A 16011-nucleotide genomic window follows, 5' to 3' on the forward strand; every position below is an offset into this window, starting at 1 on the left:
GTGCCTGTCCCACAATTTTTGGGGGCCCTCTCCCCCTCACCCAAGAATCGCACTGTGTTGGGTTCTATGGATAGCTACAGATGTCAGGTACAAGTAGGAGTTGAAATTTCATTCCTATCATATAAACTGAGCGAGTTATAGAGGTTTTACTAAGAGTCGTTTTTGCGAGATAGGCGTGAGAATGGAGAACAGAAATGCACTTTTGAAAATGACAAATGGATTTGCTTGAAGTAGAGGAAGACTATGAAAAAGCGAATACCACAGAGGGATTTTACAGTCACATGATCAGTGTAACCCGCCTACTGTGGAAACTCGACTTCTTCAGATGAGAAAAGAGTCAGCGCAAAGATAGTTTTAACGAAACTGGTTCTGAATGAAAGATAGGATGGGTTTGAGATAGGGATAAGACAATGTAAATATACTATACTATGGGCCACAGTATTTCCTATTAATAGTCACAGGAGAAGTTATTGAATTGGACCGTCTGCTCTGTTCATTGGATTGGGTCTGGTCTAGGAAAGACAGCACATCAGGCATGGTACTGGATCAGCTAGGCCAATCGCTGGATTTGCACAGGATCTGCCCTCCTAGTCTGTGGGTATTTTAATCCACTGGATTGCGAGTTCCTCAGGCAAGCCTAGTAGCGGCAAGCCAGAGAATTTCAGGATACTGGTTCAAAAGGCCTTCTCACACCACACAGCACTTCACTGGGTGGAGAGAATACATTTGAGGATTTGGGCCTTGCTGAAATCAATAGTTCTCTATTTCTGGCAAGAGTCTTGGCCTCTTGATCTGGAAGAATATTAAACTTGGATGTAGAATACTGGATCAGAGTGCTTCACCAGAATCAGGAAAGTGAGTGGATCTGTGAGTCCCTATGTGTTGTCAGCTGTCTCTATTTATGCTTTAAAATGACATCACAAAGTGGGTGTATGGGCCGGCTTAGCTAAGCTTGGCCCTGTGAGCTGGGATAGGATCAAAATTAATCTCCGCCTTGTAATTTGAGTGATTGGATCAAGGCCAGATGATGTCACATTTTATGATTTGCTTGACAGTCCTCAGAGACCTCCCTTTAGCCACTGGTCTCAAAATCCTATTTGATGCTAAATGTACATATCTACATTGGTCACCTTTATCACACACAAAGATGCCATATTTTATGTGGCAGCTATTCCTCAAAACCCTGTAGCGGTGAGATCTTGTCTCAACTTTCTACAGAATTTTGTCCTTTTCGCTATGGACACAATTTCCAAATTTTATGCAAATTTCCAAAAATGTGTGTGTTTAACATAGGAATGTGTGTGTAACTTTTCACAATTCTACCATTCATACATTTCACATAAAACCACATATATTTCCATTCCTGTCCAGAACATGTCGCACAGTTCTACCACCTCATCACACGTGCAGCCAAAAATGTTATTAACAACTCTGTCCTTTTTATATTGTTCACCACTTTGAATAACAAGTTATGAGTCTTTTAAAAATTGTTCCTTGTTCATTCTTAACAGCAGATGGTTGCTTGGCTCCACCCCATTGTCTCTCCTGGGACTCCAGTGCATCCCCCTCCTTGAGGGAAGTTCCTTCCAGGAGAGTTTATCACCAACTTCACACCTCCGCTTCCTGGGCTGAAAGGCTTGGCATTGTTCCTTCTCTTTCTGTAGACAAGAGTCTGTTCTAAACCGCGATTAGCATCGCCCAGTGAGTTTCTGCTGAGAGGAAGGCCCTCCTTCTGGGAGAAACCTGCTGTTTCAGTTCTTGCAGCTCAGCCAGGCTAATTAACTTTTTAAATCCAACAAAACCCACATTTGTTGCATGGAACATAAATTCATTACTTTCTTAGCCTTAAAATCTTTGGGATCAAAAACACAACTGAAATCTGTATTCCTTTTTGGCAACAATCCTTTTTATGTTTTGCTAATCCAACCTACTTTTAGTTTTAGCTCACTTTAAAGTTCCAACAGTAACTCATCTGACATCTGTCATTCAGGTAGCCCAAGGTACTGCACCCAGACTTTGGCATGAGCTGTCACTTTTCAGACAATCCAGTTTGTCTGAAGAATATTTTGCTCTTCTCCTTAGGACTTTGTTTGTTCACAATACTTCATTAGATGCATGAATTTTCGCACCAGGCAAGATTTTGAATGCTTACAAGTGTTGTGTTATAGGCATTTTGAAGTTTTTAACAACAAAGCAAATGTCATGTGTAGGCACATTTTGGGGTTTCACTTGGGGTTTCTCTGCACTCTGTTTGCTGGTCATGGAGCCCACGGTCACATTTCTGCAGGGTGTGCTCTATTCCACTGCCCATGCACCATGGGTGGCAGGTTGTGCATCCCTCTTTTTGTGTGATGAAGCACACGGTTTTTGTAGGTTTTTGGTGCGCACAAGGGTTTTGCCGCTGTTGTTGCCGTTTCTTTCACCATAACTGGCAGGGTGATGCCGCATAGCATAGCGGATTGGGTCAATACATCCCTCAGAAAGGCTCTACTCCGGTACAAGGACACGCTCTCAAATGTTTGACCATAAGCTGTGTGTACTTCCTCCTCACCTGTCGACCCTTGGTCGGTCTTTTCTCATGTCTTCTTGATAGATGTCTTCTTCTTTTATTTTTTGCGCTCACATAGCTATTCGTGGAAGAGGTAAGGACGTTCCTCTCCAGCCGCCAGAGTAAATTCTGGTGAGCCTCAGAAATGACCCTGGTGGACTGGAGGAGCTTCCTCAAGAATGTGGAAAAAGCCTAGAGGCAAAAAATAAAAACTTCTAGTTGGAGCTGCAGGAAGGTAGCTGTTAGCGGATTCACAAGAGTGCCGTGCTGAATGTACACAGGCAACAGGGAAGGATCGCTTATAGAATCTCCAGAGCAAAGGAACAATATGAAAGTGGAAAGGAAGGAGGGCAAGTAATGAGAGGCAGAGAGGCGAGTGTGCCAAAGGGAAAATACAGCGTCTTATCCAAACAGAGATGTTTCCTAGAGTGTTGCAATGCAGCAAGCCTCTGCCCCATTGTGATTAAGAACAGTGGGGAACGCCAACCTGGACACAGTAAGTAGACCGGCACTAGAAACGAAATGAGGGAATGTGATGGCTAGCACTGCCTCCCCCATTGATGCCATAGAGGTCAACAAGTGGTCGTGACAATATGACCCCCTCTCCTCCGTTCTGGTCCTGGCTTCCATGGGTTGTTTCTATGGAACCAACGAAGAAGGATCGGAGCATGGATATGTGAGGCTGGTTCCCAAGTCCGTTACTGGGAGGTACATCCCTTCCAGTGCACAAGATACTGTAGACTCTCTCTGTAGTATCTGGAATCACATAGTCAATCAACTTCATACTCCTCCGGAGTGGTGTACTTTTCGGAAGGCTAAACAGGGCACTTGGTATGAAATCGATTGTAGGCATCAGGATGATAGGTCTTCAAAAGAGAGGAATGAAAAACCAGCTGTATGCGCTTCCAGGCCTTTGGCAACCGTGATCTATATGCTACAGGATTGATCCATAAAGAAATAACATAGGGCCCCTGAAATCGGGGTAACAACGTGGATGGGTGTATCCAACGTGGTAAGTACTTAGTATATAACCAGACCCTATATCCAATCTTCCCCTCATAGCTTATCAGCGTAATGTTTGTATCGCTTTTTACCTTATTAAGACATGTTCTGGCAGTCTGATGGTTGTCTGTGATCTGTTGAACAATTCATAAAGAGATGACAAGTTTGTCACAGGAAGCACTGAAGTAGGAACACCCGTGAGTGCACACCAGAATAAACAAAAAAGGACTCATCTTGGTAGCCATTTGCCATGAATTGTTGTATGCAAATTCGGCTAGAGCTAGCATACCCAACTTGTTGTCATGTGTGTGGTTTATATAGCACCTCAAGTATTGTTCCATCATGAGTTTAAACTGTTCAATCTGTTCATTTGTCTGTGGGTGGTATCCAGAGGAAAATTATCTTTCAATACCTAGTAGCTTACATAAGGTTGCCCGGAAGTGAGAAGTGTATTGTGATCCTCTATTAGTGGTTATGGAGAGTGGTAAGAGAATATCAGAGGTCCAGAGAGTTACAAGAAATGGTGGACCACGTCCACTGCGGAAACACACCCAGAAAAGTAGTTTCAGCTGGGCTTTGAAAACTGAACTGCAGAAGAAACTGGGGTGATGAGGTACTAGACTGCAGTGGGAAGACACATCCATGCCTGATCTACTGAGGACCTGACAGTTACAGAAGAGATCTCACTGGAGAGATCAGAAAGACATGATGCTCTTCCGAGACAGCACAATGTGTAGTGTAACATTCTGGATGGTGGGTCTCTTGCCAGGAGTTCGTTGGGCTACAGGAGCTGGTATTCGAGAGGTATTTGGTATCGTTGGAAGGTCAATCACTGTCGTTTATCGATATTCGAGGTATTTCGTAAAGTACATGCAAAGGAGCTGAATGGTTCTTCTGCTCCATTGTGGTACAAAGCACATGATCAGTGGAGGAGGTGCAAAATGGTTGATTCTCCATCAAATTCTATCATCAAGCTCACACCGTGATGCAATGTACCAAGTTAGGGTGAATGTTTTCTCAAATCCTCACCATGAAGAACCTAAAATGTCCACAACTACAATAAGGGATCCTTCATTTGTATCTTCGGCCTCACTCATCACTGCATCTGCATCCTCATGGACTGCACCTGAAGAGGTAGGATCCACGCCAGCATTAGGATCCCGCCAGCAGGAGATGCACCAGAACAGATGCGCCCCCTTCTTGTCCTCTGGGATTTTACTGAAGGTGCTGCCTACACTTCATTAGCGCCTTGTACATATGCCATATTTGACTCTGCTTATCGAGATCAGTTGTTTACGATGAGTTTTGACTTCTCAGTCCTTTGCTGCCATTACGCTCGCAAAACGGCTCCCTCAGCTAAGCTCTATGTGGTTTTCTAGTTGAGTTTACACTGTCCCGAGCTCACTGGTTAGTGTCTCGATGTCAACACATGCGCACTAGCTTCACAAATGTTATTTTAAGCATTGTCCATCACCATGACAACGGCTTCCATGGTACGCCGAGCAGATGGCGCAAACAGCACACCAGCTCGTATGCCAGATACGGTCCAGTTTCCACGGTATGTACTTGCTTTCTTCGTAATAATCTATGCCGTGTACGAGGTCATTAACTCTGCCAGCACTACCTTTAACCACTGCCACATAATCTACATCGAGCATGTTTGTACGGCTCCTTTACATATCGTACGCTTCAGGTTGTCACACGACACTAACTTGGATCAAGAGCTCCAATTCCCGCAATACGTTCAGCACAATGGCACCTTTGCTAGTTTACTAACACGGTCTACCTTATGTTTTCTGCACCTGTAGTGGTCTTCTCCTCACCTTTAATGAAACACTACGATTCTTGTCTATCAGTACACATGCTAGATTGAACTGATTATTTTTGTTCATTTTGGGGGTCCCTGTAACGGGCGTCTAATGACCCGTACGCTTATATCCATCAATATAGATTACTACCTAGGAGAGTGTTTCTTTCACCTACTTATGCACTCACCTCATTGCATTCTATAATTATGCTACCATTCTACAATCTGATATTGTATGGTCTCTTGATAGGATCCAAAGAGCCACCTCTATCCTGCCACCAGAGTACGCATTACACCAAGCCTTGGAGCACTATACTGACACCCTTCATCAATTAAGTAAGTCATTCTGGTGCTTAGTGATAGTTTTGTGACCCTTGAGTCCCACCACCCGAATGCCCTACCTATCTAGCTATGTGATTACTCACACTTCTTAGCAAGTAAATTATAGGACTTTTTGTTATTTTTTGTATGTATATAGGGATATTATGTGGCTGTGACACTAGGGATCAAGATAGCCTAACAGGATGGATTACCAACACTAAGAGACGGTAAGCCCCCTCAGTACTAGAACTTTATGGAATACTGGTAGATTACAATGATCACCCTTACTAATGAGGTCATCATTTGTTGTTTCCATACCTAGGTTTGATCTGGACACTCTCAGTTGTATACATTACAAGAGACATATGGTCACATATGTTCTACAATTGACCCACCGGGGAAGTGATACTCATGAGTTCATACAGCAATATTAGCTCAAAAAGTTCACAAGCTCTTTTCTAGTAACCACCTCTGGAAGGATCCGTTTGGTCCGGCTAATGGACAGCTCATACCCCTGAAGAAGTTCCTAATACTTATCTAAAGTACTACAGGAATGAAACATGTAGATTAATCTAAGACACTAAAATCAAGTGTTTTTGTTCGATAACAAAGAAAATAATCTGCGTAAGGTGTATTTTAGTGATTTGTGTACTAATACACCGCGATAAGAGTCATATGAGAACAAAGTACTCTTGATGAATTTTGTATTGAGTGTGGTTCTACCTCTCAAAGGGGAGGCTTCCAATATTTGTGAAATTATTTGTATTCAATTCCACTATGAGAATTGTATCTAGTTATTTGTCAGCAGGATACAGATCATTTGCGTAATTTTCACATTGGTCACTGTTTTGGTGATCAGCACGTTGCCCTTTTTTTTCTAGCACGTAGCACTTTTTCAGGATTTTAAGATCTTGTTTTTAAGAAATCCTTGTGCATTAATAAATTTGATGTTTTTATGGTTCTTAACATGAAGTCTGGTTGAATCCTCCAAGTACTACGCCTTGTGGTTATGTTTGACTGTATGTACTGTATGTTACACTCCTATCTGTCCAGTCAATTTATTAACCAAACCTTCAAGAGTATGGTATCCCCTTTTTCCTACTTTATGTTGAATAAATTGTTTCAGGTTTGCTCCTATATGTAGATTTCACATACCTGATTTCCCTCTGAGTTAAATATTGCTGCCTACACTTCTGCCAGCCCATTTCCCACTTACATGGTGCTTCAGTGGGAAGGTGTTGAATGGAGCACAGAGAGTCCAGCATGTAGAGGTGCCCACGATCAAAGGTGTCTCGTGGTGGGTATCTGCTGGGTGCAAAAATTACAAACATTCAAAGAAGGATAACATCCCTGTGTTGCTCAGTAGCAAATCCTGAAGAGGCCCCTGCGGCGCCATCCAGAGGAAAGAACCACCAGGAGCACCCATGGACTGGAGCCTTTGGGCTGGATTGATAAAGGTTTGTTGCAGGCAGTACATGACATTATGACATTATGACACAATGCATAACTCACAAATGAGGATGCATGGAAAGACTGATCTCTGTGCAAATCTGGGTAGAGAGGCAAAATCCTGGTGACTATTTGAGGAGCAGGTCAGCATGTTGCTCTCCCACTCGCAAAAACAAGGGAGGTCCCAGTTACGAGAGCCTTACCCAGATTCTTTAGCCCACTATCTCTTTCACCGAGGAGACATATCCGTAACATTTCAGTCTTTGTCCTGCCCTGGGGCTCGCATAACTGGGACTAATTTCTGTCAGAGGGACTCCCAGGACCCTCCTTGTTTTTTGCATTGCTTAGTTTAAGGCACAATCTTAAAATCGTTTTTAGAGGATTTTTATAAAACTGCTCGACACATTATAAACTGCACATTATTTGCTTCTTTAATCCAAACAGATTCGACATTGATTACATGTATCTGTTAATGCAAGATCTCTTCAATTACAGTAAGCAAGAGGCTGGGTATTAAAGAGGCGACAGTGTATGTCCATGTATCATAAGTAATGAAATAATCCCTACCATATTTAAAAAGGACCTTGACGTTTTGTGACCTTATGAAGGAACTCAACTGATTCCTTGGAGACTTGCAAAATCCTTATAACGTATGGTAGGGGGTACCATGTCCCATACATAATGTTCTCGTTTCCAGATATAAGTCACATACATGCTCCAATCTTTTCCTCCATAGACTAAACCTCAGCTCCCCACATCCCTCCCGCCTGTGCTGCAGGAGATGGTCTTGAAGGTGGGCAATGATGTTCATCTAAGAGGAATCGTCATTTAAGGATGTATAATGCATGTGCTGCAGAAGAGATGGGACATAAATGAACAAGTATGCATTTAAAAAGTGTCTTTCTAATGACTAAGAGCCAGAGGACTAAACCTGCCGTAGCAGTATCCAAGGCCAATATGGTTCTGCTGGAAACAGACCGGAGCTGGGGAGAGGGATTTTGATTCCTGTGAATCGTCTTTCCAGGGGAGCCTCTGCCTACTTGTTAATTTACTCGGATATTTTCATGTTGGTAGCAGCAGAGTGTTGATTTGTAATGTATTGAGTCATTTACTGGTGATATTATTAATGATGTCTAATTGTTATCATACACTTTTGGGCCAGTGCCGGAGGTTGTGGGGGCACAACATTACAAGGGTAATTTCCCCTCATGCCTCTGACCACTGATTACAACTTGCAAGTCTGGCATTTACACATGAGAATTGTGAGTTGAAGCAGAACTTGTCATCCGGAGCAAAGAAGCTGCATCAAGCCCATCCATGCATATTCAAGTGCTGCCTGTGTTTCTGACCCATGTCTAAACATTGGATCATTGACCCCACCCGGCCAGAGAATGGGATTGAAACACAAATTAATTGTATTTATTCATTTATTTATTTGTTTATTGCTAATGTGCTGCAAAATAACACTTGGGGGCAATCGAACCAGTGATCTGGGGACCTTATACAGTTGGAAAGCCTTTAAAAATGATTAGCAGATTTGCATTAAAACCTCACAACAAAACACACTTGGGGTTACTGAAAAGCTAACTCCCAGACAATTGACCCTTGCCAGCAGCAGGATAAATGGGGAATTGGGAAATACGTCAAAAACTATTTTGAAACCCAGAGGGGGAATTACATTAAAACCCCATAGAAAATGGCATTTATTTGCACCAAACCTATCCATTTTTATAATGCACACTTCTTGGACTCAAATCCTAAGGATCCTTGTTTAACCTTTGAGCAATTTATTTGCCATATAACTCTACCCTATGCACTGGGCGAACCAATGAGCAGCGGCACTAAAATAGGCTGGATTGGGAGGTTCGATCAGCCTCATCAAAACTCTCTTATTTACAAGCTTCATGGAACTTTATGGATTCCTTATATGTGATTTTATTTAAAGCGAAGATAGTTTTTTTTCTTCTGACATTTCTTTTAAAAAGCATTTTTAAGTGACATTTGTATCACCCCTATTGAACAGCAATTTAAGGTCTACTCCCAACTCCCAGAACTTGCAAATGGACATGGTCCAACGGTGAGCACTCTTGTCCGTATAGAGCAATGCTTGGGCCAACACGCTGATCCTCATGGTCATGCTTGGAAGATGTTGAATCCATTAGAGCAGAGTCTGGATCTCCCGAAAGATGGAGATGTTCGAATGTTAGTTGATCCCGATGATCCACCTGAGCAAAGAAATAATAATGCTTTTGCAGAGCGTGTCCTTGCAGGTGCCTTTATTGAATAAACCAAGGCCTCGGCATAAATACACTAAACGAGGAGGAAAGCAATATAAGGGAGAAAAATCCAACAATCGCACACTGGTTGAGTCAACACACAGAAGCTACGAGTTAGTACAAAACAAACCAAATAAACATCAGAAATCGAAGCTCTGCATTCAAAACACCATCCAAATAAGATTGGTAAGTGGCTTACGTCAGCAGATCCGGCAATACAGTTGATCGACCTGAGACAGAAAATAATTACGATGCCATATTGGACAACTCTTGTCAACTTAACAATTTGCCCATGTGCTCTGAATTCGAAGAACATGAGGTACCTAATTGAAGTGATTATTTGCCGACTTGTACAGGGAAGTCTTAATCTACTTTGCAGGCAACTCCTGACAATAATGATACGTTGTTTACTTAATTTAATGTTATTGAACTTTCTGGTAAACTTAAAAGCCCACCATTGAATAGATCTGCTGTGGCCACTTGGTTGTATCTAACACCATCCCATGGGTCATTACTGTTGAACCCATTGATTGCATTCAATCGAAGCCATTTTATCCATTGAAAATCTTATGCCATATATAGTTGAATTAATACTTTTCCACCCACATTTTCTTTTTTAAATTGGGTGATGATAGCAGAAACAACCCTTGGTCCTAGAATCTGCCATGAGAATCACGTACTTTTAAAAATAACTTCCTGGGAGATACCTGCACAAAACAAAATAGCTATAAATCTCTCTGATTTTCATACTTGGTCACGGTTGCCCTTCGCTCTTGCAGCAAGCCGGAAATAATGTACATATTATCAAGATGGCACACATGGAAATATGGGGAGAAGATTATCACCTTGGGTTTTATGTATATTATTGATCTCGCATGTCCTAGAATTATTGACACGTGTGTCATGTCAAACTGTATAGAGATCCTGCTTTCACTGTGGTGGGATGCAACTCCGCCGCACGTCAATGGCGCAAGATAAGGGTCCCTACAACAGAATCCTATGGAATGAAAATAACATAAAACATGTTAATGAAAATCTGGTTTCCCTTTATTATGAAAAATAAACTGACATGCATGGTCAATTCGGACTGGACACGCCCAATGATAAATAAACAAAGGGAAGTAAGTCATGCTAACCGGAAATACATTTTGTATCTGGAAATTGAAAATTTTAAAAACTTATATCCTTTCATAGATGTAGATATAGATGTAGTTTTACAATATGGTAAAGCAACTGTATACCAGGACAATTATAAGACTATGGGCCTTATTATGACCTCGGCGGTAGCCATGCCGCTAGTGGCAGCATGGCTGCCGTCGAAATCGCGTCCGGGTCCTCAGAATGAGGAATTACCAGGCCATTCCGAGTTCGGAAGGCCCGGTAATTCCACCCTCCAAGGACCCGGACCCGGTCCTTCCCCATTCCCATTTCAGCCCCCATAGGGCTGAGTGGGAATGGGAGAGGGAGCAAACAACGAGCCATTACGCATTGGCCCATTGTTTGCTCCCTCTTCCCCTCGCGGGACCCGGTAAGCACGCCTGGTTTGACCAGGCGTTGCTTCCGGGTCCGGCGAGGGGACCTCGTAATGAGGCGGTATGGGGTAAACAGCACCGGCACCTTTTACGGCACCGTTTACCCCGTACCGCCAGGGTCGTAATGAGGCCCAATGACTTTGTAGTGCTAGATCTGTCACAAAGACTCGACATACAGTGTCTGGCTTGGAACAAGGGTTTGTACGTGCTCCCTGGTTGTGCAACCTGTACAGGCCTGACATTGCTTCAGCCATTTAAACAGTAAATAATGTCCCTCCTAAACAATGCCGATGATGTATTCATTATGGACCAAACCATAATTGTCCCTAAAAGACCACCTTCGTCATTAATGATCTACATTATAGATAATAATTAAGCTATTCACACAGGAATGATGAGGCTATTCAATTGAATGCCTACTGAAGACATTCATATTAAGCATTGCACCATCGGCAATATATGTCATATATACTTATCAATATCCAAAATTACATTCCTGAATAAATTAGAATGAAAAAAATGGTGCAATGCGTTGGCCTTACCCGACTTTATTTCATTTGAAGGCAGATGTGTGGATCTAGGCCTTAGCACTTTTTTGTACTTAGCACTTTATTCCATTGGCAGCAATTTCCTTTTCAATCAGCATCTTTATCATTCAAATGAAATTCAAAAATATGAGACAACGATGCTTTATCTTGATTAGGTACTTATTACTCTTTTGCACCTAGCACTTTATTCCATTGGCAGTAATTTCATGAATTGTGGTAATTAAATTGCGACTGAATGGTTTAATGTATTAGATTGGTACAAGTATTTTATACCAACATTAATTCATCTATTTTATTGTTGTTATACTGTTTACATATTATGCAATTTTATAATGTTTTGCGATGATTATTAAAATATGAAAATATGAATCTGTTATGATTGAGCCACTATTCTTTTCCACCTCTATTCCTATAATTGGGTACTTAAATTAATATAGTACTCCTCCATGTGAACTCTTCCCCTTCGGGTTTTTTTTTGTCACAGTGTATTATTTATACAAATATTTATGACTGAGGATGATACTCTTTTGGGCATATTGGGACAAATCTTCCAGAAAGAGCTGGATAAAATGATACAAGCTTACATTAAAGTTTTACATCCTTTCATGAAGACATTGGGCCTCATTACAAGTATGGAGGTAATGAAATAGGAAGGCGGAATGGTATTACCGGCATCGTTAACGGGTCCGGGCCATTACGACCCGACAACCCGCCAATACCGCCACCGCCCATACCGTGCCCCTTCAAACCGGCATGCGCGCATACACGTGTCCCTTCGTGGCGCCAATACCGGGATGCCGCTAACAGGAAGACATCACAAGTTACACGGGCATGCACTTACCGGCATCAACAAGGCGGTAATTAGGGCCTGCACGACAGCGGCAATACAGGCATCGCAGACCACCCGCAAATAGCAACATGCAGTGCAGGCAACTGCCACAGGTGCACACAATCACCACAGGTGGAGTCAATGGGGCCTGCCCCAGTACTAAAGGAGTACACCCACACACCACACCCCTTCCTACACCAAAAATTATATCACTAGTTGTTGCAATCATGGGGCTGGAGGACATGCCTGTACTGCTACAACAACAGCAACAACAACAACTACAGCTACAACAACAGGCAGCACAGAGGAGATGCAGGAGGAGAAGGAGGGTGAGACAGGCCCAGCAAGTTCCACCAGTGCAGTCAGTGGTACTACGTAGGCAGCCACCAATCCCTCGCGTCAGACCCAGTCCATTCAATATAACCCCTGAGCAGATCCACACCCTGTACCGGTTGGACCGGGACACCATAACCACCATAGTGGACATGATACGCGACGACATGGTCAGCCTCATAGAAATACGCACTGCCATCCCCCCGCTACTATAAGTGGTGTCTGTGCTCCACTTCCTGGCCACAGGCACCTACCAGCACACAGTGGGGCAGCTGCATGGCATATCACAACCACTCTTTTCCCGCATGCTGATCCAAGTGCTTGATGCCTTCCTGAAGCATGCAAGCATCCACATTTCCCTACCACGGACTAGCCGGGAGCTCGCTGACACCAAAGTAGGCTTCCATGCACTGGCAGGCATTCCCAATTGCGTCGGTGCCCTTGACTGCACCCATGTAGAATTAGTAGTCCCTCATGCCATAGATGCGGTGTACCACAATCGCAAGCAATACCACTCCATCAATGTGCAGATGGTATGTGACTCCAGCAAGATCATCACACATTGACAGCAGTGCCTCCATGTCAGTGGGGGCAGTGGAGGTTGAGGGTGCTGCGGCTGGGTGGGCCATTGCAGGGCTGGCCTCTGGGGTGCTTGTAAGTTGTGGACTGTGCAGTTGGACCGCTGGGTCCTGCATGGGCTGGACAGTGTGCACTGAGTGGTGTATTGGGGGTGGACGGGGAGCTTGGGGTGTGGGGGCATTCGACATGTATTGTGCCGTCTAAGTCCTCGTACTCCTCGGCTTGAACATCCAAATCACTGAGTGGGGCTCTGGCTGCTGCCTCACCCACTGAACTGGTGGCAGCGGACTGCGTGCCATCAGCCTCGCCTTCAGCTGTTGTTGCCAGCACAGTATTCACAGTCTTGTCTGCTGCTGTTGTCTTCTCAGCAGCCTGCCTGGCCTGTACAGGTGCCCTGGGTTGTACTCTTGGCCGCGGTGGTGCCCCGGAGGTGGAATGCCCAGTGCCCTGTGGTCTGGCCCTGGATGTTGATGGCCTTGGGGCAGGGTCCTGCCCTTCACCTTCTGCATCAGTGCCTGTGGGGGAACACGAGATGCAGGGCATCAGTGATGGTGTTACATACAAGATGCATGAGTTGGTGCTGTACAGTATTTCATTTCGCATGCATTGCATTCTTATGTGTGTCACACAGTGTACTTTCAAGGGGGGGGCATATTGGCATAAGCCGTGGCGTCTCCATTCGGCACTGATGCGTACCAGGTGGCATGCCATTGTATTGAGGTTTGTGTGATGTATGACATGCAAATGATCACTGTGTGTTGGGTGTCTGTTGGTAATGTGATTGGCACGCAGCATGCATTTCCTTGTGCCAGGGTTTGGGCCTCCATCTGGACATGGATCTGTATATGTGTGTATGATGGGCCATGCATTGGATTGGTTCACTTTCAAATCAGTTGTACTACATCATGGTTTGGCCTACTGGGGTTTGCAAGGTCACTAACCTCCAACTCCCGATGTTGCGGCATCCGTCTCCATTTCGCCAAAGCCCTCTATGGACTACATTTGGATGGTCGTGCTGCAGGCCTCTTCCCAGCGCATCAGTTTGACTGGTGAGTGGGCACCCCAACCTGTGGCCATGGCCTCCTGGCGATTAGAAGTTCAGGATGTTCCGGACCCGGAGACACAGGTTGTCCCATCGTTTTTTACAGTATTTGACTGTGCCTGGGGTGGTGCCAACAGCTGACACCTTGCGCGCAACCTCCTCCCAGATTTCTTTCTTTCTTAACTGTACTTCCCTTTATAGGTTGTTTTCAAAAACCTCATCTGCATGGGCTGCAAGGGTATCAGCCAGCATGTTTAGCTCTTCATCGGAGAAGCGCTTCTGGCACAGGTGGGGGGTTGTCTTGCCGGTAGCCTTCGACATACAGGGTGGTATGGCCCTGCTCTCTCCTCTGTATCACTGCTGGATTGTGAGGATTGCAATGGATTGTGTTTTTAATGATGGCGGCCGGCGCATTTCCCGTTCCAACGCGATGACGTTACTTCCGGGTCCGGTTTTATGAGCTCAGTATTAGCATGATGTTATTTCCGGGTCGTTATTAAGGGGTTGCTCCTTGACGGAGGCGGTATCGGCGGGTCCCATGATGGCGCTATCGGGGGTTGGAGGGCCTTTTGCGGCATGGTGGTGCCGCCATTACCGGCATGGGGGTTCACGCGTGCTCACGCACTCGTAATCAGCCGCTATTAGCGGTGTCAAGGGGACTCGGATGCGCTACTACCTCCATAACGGTAATGACTACGTTTTTAGCGGGATTCTCGTAATGAGGCACATTGTTTTGCCACCTGATTGGCATGTACCAGGCTCAAAATTAGTCTGACAAATCAATAAGGCTTAAGTATGGGATTGGCAAAACAATATTATTTATCTTATAAGACAGATATCGTTTTTCCCATACAATGCCCACAGACATATTTAACACAATATCCTTTGTGCAAACTGCGTAGATTTATTTTGCAGCTATGTTTTAATGTATTGCCATTGCTACTAATGAGAGGAATAAGAATAAGTATCCATTGAGAATTGTGGAGGTGGAGATAATGCAGTAATAGCGTGGGTTTAGAAAGCACTAAGCATCTACTAAATCTATGCCCCCCTTTATTGGAAACTTCGGTGAAGTATTATAGAAATCACATCCATGGCTTAGGTAGACCTCCTATTGATATGCTTTGGCATTGTATTCTCTCCTGCAGGACCACTTCTCAAATCACAGCTTTCATGGGTTTATGGCAGCATATTTTAAGATTACTTTAAACCTATATCAGATTTTAATGCATGTCCTTTGTCTCTTGTTTAGGTAATTATATAATAAATAAAAACACCAATTGAATCTATGTTTGCAATTTAGTTACGTTTAAAAAAATCTTTTTTAATTGTCTGTATTACAGATGTTTGCGTGGAAGTTGTTCTGACACTGACATATTTTGACTTGACTTTAGTCAGCGCCTCATACTGTTCTGCATAATTGCTGTTTTCAAGATAAATTATTAGCAGTCGGATTCACATTCAAAGTGTTATCAATGTAAAATAGATATTTAGTGAATTAATCGTCAATATTTTGACATTGACTACCACAGTTAAAAGTACCTAAAAGCTTAAACCCACAAAATATAGTGAGTTAAATAACCAGAAGATGTTGCCTATCAAAATTTGCGATGACGGCACACTTTAAATGCCCGTTTTTAAAGCCTCTTGCGGAGACCCCTGTCCAGCCCAGCAGAAGAAACCTGTGCCACTGGAGTGCCGCCAGGATCTGTATCAAGTGGGATCTCTGCCACAGGTAAGCCCCA

This window comes from Ambystoma mexicanum, chromosome 3q (assembly GCF_040938575.1).
Source record: "Ambystoma mexicanum isolate Mex_15411 chromosome 3q, UKY_AmexF1_1, whole genome shotgun sequence".
NCBI classification, from domain to species: Eukaryota; Metazoa; Chordata; class Amphibia; order Caudata; family Ambystomatidae; genus Ambystoma; species Ambystoma mexicanum.